Source organism: Equus asinus, chromosome 17, assembly GCF_041296235.1.
Source record: "Equus asinus isolate D_3611 breed Donkey chromosome 17, EquAss-T2T_v2, whole genome shotgun sequence".
Classification (NCBI taxonomy): domain Eukaryota; kingdom Metazoa; phylum Chordata; class Mammalia; order Perissodactyla; family Equidae; genus Equus; species Equus asinus.
Window position 1 is genome coordinate 32,276,364 of NC_091806.1, and position 4,419 is coordinate 32,280,782.

The 4,419-nt window shown below is 38.9% G+C and overlaps 1 pseudogene; it reads right to left on the reverse strand.

The window, feature by feature from the left end:
* Positions 1-3,259: 3,259 nt before the first annotated feature.
* On the reverse strand, positions 3,260-4,197 carry LOC106822551 (olfactory receptor 5B12-like; annotated as a pseudogene).
* Positions 4,198-4,419: the final 222 nt, after the last annotated feature.

Below are 4,419 nucleotides of genomic sequence, written 5' to 3' on the forward strand. Positions count from 1 at the left end.
GATAATTATAGCTTTGTAATATAGAGTGAAATCAGAAAGTGAGCTGTCTCTATCCTAAGGTATAAGCACTGGGTTTAGTTAGTGAAAAGGAACATGGTTTGTACTTCCATATGATGAAGGAATAGAGGATGCTGTGAGATGATCTCTGAGATTTTCTCTTTTTTGGGCACAAAAAATGAACAGATTTTGAATCATGTAATTTGCCATTAGAGATACAGCTTTGTGCTGACTCGTTTATTCAATCTCAGTTCATTCACTCATTTATTTACTCACTCATGTAACCATTCAGGCACGCATTTTGGCATTCATTAATTTTTTATTTCATAGAATAAACATTTAATAATTGTTATTAAAAAAAAAGCCTGCTGGAGGATGAGAGGGCTGCTGCACACTGGTTTCAAGAGTATACAATTCCCATTAGATGCCAGTTACAGGGATCATTTTTTAACAAGTGTAAAACTACATCTTGGCCTATTGAACCCCTCTGAGTGACCAAGGATATTATTTTATTCCTCTGTAGCTCATCTGTAAAGATTTTCCTTCATTGTGGGTCTTTGTTCAGTGTCTTGTTAGAATCAAAGTCACAATTAGCAGTTTGGAGGAGAGCTTGAGCTCATTCTACAGTTCCTAATGTTTCTCTCTTAGTTCACTTGGGCTGCTATAACAAAATGCCATAGATTGGATATTTATGTTGTTATAAACAAGATAAATTTATTTCTCACAGTTCTAGAGTCTGAGAAGTCCAAGATGATGGTGTTGACAGATTCTGTGTCTGGTGAGAGCTGGCTTTCTGGTTAATAGATGGCCATCTTTTTGCTGTGTCCTCACATGGTGCAAGGGCCAAGAGAGCTCTTTGGGATGTCTTTTATAAGAGCATTAATCCCATTCACCAGATATTGAATTTGCCTCCTCTCAAAGACCACCCCCCCTACTAACATCACATTAGGGGTTAGGTTTAGCATATGAAATCTTGGGGCACACAGCCTTTCAACCTAAGCAGCTTCCATTTCCAGAAATAATCTAGACAGTAATATTTAGTTGTATAAATTCATTACTCATGTTTATCAAAAAGTTACAAAGCATATTTGGCAGGAGAGGGGTGAATTCTTACATTATCCTATTGATGCCCAACACAGGACATTAGATATGGTTAAATCATGTCTAAACTTGCCTGCTGTAGGTGCAACAATTATGTTACTAATACCCGACACTAACCCACCAGGACTTAAAAGGTGAGGGCATGGAGGCTTTCTGGGCGCACAGTCATCATTTACCGTCCTTTTCCTATTTCTTCTCAAGGAGGCAATGGGACATTTGGGATTTGGTGAAGGTGAACACATTGTATTTTAAGGTTTGTGGCCATCAACCCTCCTAAAAGCAGATGTTCACTGGAGCATGCAAATTTTCCAGGTAAACTTCCTTATCCAAATGATGCTTCTCACTATATAGCACGAAGCTTCCAGCAAACAGGGTTGAATAGTTTTCTCAGATGACAAAATCTTCATTATAAGTAGTGGCAACACAGGGAAAGAACACAAGGGCTCCAATCCCCATTATATACCTCTGATGACTTAAAAAACCTATGCTGTTTAATGTGCTCCTACTAAGAACTATAATGAACCATGGTGATTGGGGGGGTCTTCAGAATATCAACATTGAAGGAGACTTAAACAGTTTCAATATTTAAATAGATAAATATTGCTCTGACTTTTTCACATCTTTTTCAGTTCTTCTAATGCTTTAGTTACAGATAATTGTGTTATCTTGAGAAGATTATTGGCTTTTGATAAAAGCGAATTTCTTTTACTATCCTTTATGCCCACTACAATATGCTATGATGTTAAACTACTGTTAGCTGAACTAAACTGTAAAAAATGTGCTTTGGAGTCCTGCAGACTTGGTTCAAGATTCTCATCTTGCCACCATCTACCCATGTCTGAGCTTGCATTTCCTCTTCTCTATTTGATTAATCCTCTCAGAGTTAGTGTGGGACCTGACTGAGATGGTATATGCAAATAACTGGGCAGGCTCTAGATGCTAAATAAATATTATCTTTTTTGTCTCAATCTCTTCTATGTATCAGGCTCTGTGGAAGTGACTGCATTTTACAATCTCCTGGTGCCCAGGTCTTATCCCAAGATCTATTAAACTATACTCTCTGGAGGTGAGATCCAGGCAGCAGTATTTTAAAAATATGCCAGAGTTTATTATAATATGCAGCGCAAGGTTGAGAACTACTGCTCTAGGCTAGTGTTTCTAGGTTGCTTGAGTCCAGTGGTTTTTAAATCTGAGCCTTCTTCAGAATCACCAGGAGGGTTTATTCAAACATAGATAGCTTGGTTGAACTCCTAGAGTTTCTGATACTGTAGGTCAGACGTAGGATTTCTATAATTGGCATTTCTAAAAAATTCCAGATGATGCTGTTGCTGCTGGTTTGGTAATGATGCTTTTCAACTACTGCTCTAGGGAAACAGTTCTTAAAGTGTGATCTGCACACCAACATTGTCTGAAATACAGGGGAAGCTTGTTAAGAAGGCAGGCAGTTCTCCCTATCCAGAATCTCTTATATGAACTTTGTCTATTGGAACTCAGGTAAGGAATAGGTATGGATTCATTTTTGTCCACCAAGCCGTGTTTTTCTGAAATTCAGGAACTAAATAGATTAACTTGTATAGTATCCCTCGTTATCCAAACTCACCACTGACATCCTTGCTATCTAAGCTCAGGATCCAGGTATATGTGCCTAAGAAGGGATAACTCTGCAGATTTGTGGGCTCTACCAGAGACATACTAAACTAGATTATTTGGAATTAGATTCTGGGATTCTACATTTCCACAGTCTCTCAAGGTCATTCTTAGGAATGAATGTCTGAGAATCATGCTTTTCTGCTATGGATAGAATGAAGAGTTCTTTATAATTCTAATAATTAAAAATATAATTTTAATGTGATACATTTATGAGATTTACCTGCAAAGTGCTTTAGACCAAGAGAGTGACGTAGTGTGGGATTCTATAGTATCCAGGATTATAATCTTGATCTTAATATTGAAGTAACCTCCTTTCTTGGAAAAATACTTCAAAAATTTCTCCTACCCAGTCATATTCCCAAAGCATGAATAGAGCCAGTCTCATTTGGGAGGGAACTGCTCAAAGAAATTAAAAACAAGATGAAAGAGTTAAAGTTCAAAAAGTATTCTTAGACGCTAGAAGTTCAATAGAAGTTTCATGTGGTTTGCATGCTATTTCTAATTAGTAGGCTCAGCCCAATGAACACTTTGCTTTGCCAATCTTCTTTTTGAATGCACTCTTGACTTCTTTGTTTCTCAAGCTGTAGACCAGAGGGTTCAGCATGGGGATGATCATAGTATAGAATACAGATGCCATTTTATTGGTATCCATGAAATGACTAGAACTTGGCTGTAAGTATGTGAAGATGATTGTCCCATAGAAGATAGAAACAGTGGTTAGATGGGATGCACAGGTGGAGAGGCCTTCTTCTGTCCCTCATCTGAGTGCATCCTCAGGATAGCAATAAAAATGAAAATGTAAGAGTTCAAAATAACCAAGAGAGTGAAAAAGACATTGAATGCTGCCAATGTGAAGAGCACAATCTCATTTGGATAGATATCAGAGCAAGAGAGAGCTAGTAGTGGGGGAATGTCACAGAAAAAGTGGTTAACCACGTTGGAATGGCAGAAGGAGAGGTGGAAGGTGAAGACAACATGGATAAAAGATTGTAAAAGTCCACAGATGTGAGAGCCAGTGACCAATAAGGCACACACAGTACCTGTCATGGTGGTGGTGTAATGCAGGGGTTTACACACTGCTGCATGGCGGTCAAAGGCCATTGAGGCCAAGAGGAAACTTTCACTAGTGGCAAAGGCCGCAAAGAAGAACATCTGGGCAGCACATGCATTATATGAAATGATCATATCTCCTATGAGAAACCCCACCATTACCTTAGGAGTGACAGCTGAGGCATAAACACAGTCCACCACAGAGAGATTACTGAGAAAAAAGTACATGGGAGTGTGGAGTCGAGAGTCCAACAGAATCAACATGACTGTCCCCAGGTTCCCAACCAGAGTGATGAAGTAAATGAGAGTGAAAATTATAAATAAAGGCACCTGCATCTCTAGGGCATCTGTTAACCCCACAAGAATGAATTCAGTCACCTCTGAAATGTTCTCCATCAAAGTCACTTGGCAATCATTATGAGCAGCACCTGTGACAAGATGACAAACGCAAGTAATGCTACTTCATCATTATAATGGGAACTGAATTGTGAATAAGATCTCTTGCATGTACGTCAGCTTCCTGTCAAGGACCGGAGCTAGTGTGCAAGCATTTGGACCAAATGGTGGGTAGGGATGGGTTGAGTGAAGTTGTTCATCTAGAATGTTATGGAAGGACACTGG